Consider the following 416-nt stretch of genomic DNA (forward strand, 5'->3'; position numbering starts at 1 on the left):
TGTTTTGTGTTATTTGTGGTTTATTGAACTAGTGAACATTACAGCACAGAAATGGGCCCTTCTAGTGTATGCCAAACTATTATTCTGCATGGTCAAATCAAGAATATTGTCATGTGATTGCACAACCTGATAAAACACCATAATGTTGCTACCGACCTGGTCTTGATCTTTTCATTAGGAAGTCCAGGATTGAATTACAGAGAGGGGTGTCTCGATGAGGACAGCTTCTCCACCAGCCTCTGGAGAATGATATTAAACGCCAAGCTGAGGTCAATGAACAGCAGCCACAGGGCAGAAATCATTGAGGCCTTCTTAGGTACCGGGATGATGGTAACTGTCTTAAACTGTGGGAATGAAGGACTGTTGCAGTGAGGTTTTGAAGTCCTTCAGTATTCAACCAGTTATGTTGTCTGGAC

This window comes from Narcine bancroftii, chromosome 2 (genome assembly GCF_036971445.1).
Source record: "Narcine bancroftii isolate sNarBan1 chromosome 2, sNarBan1.hap1, whole genome shotgun sequence".
Taxonomy (NCBI): Eukaryota; Metazoa; Chordata; class Chondrichthyes; order Torpediniformes; family Narcinidae; genus Narcine; species Narcine bancroftii.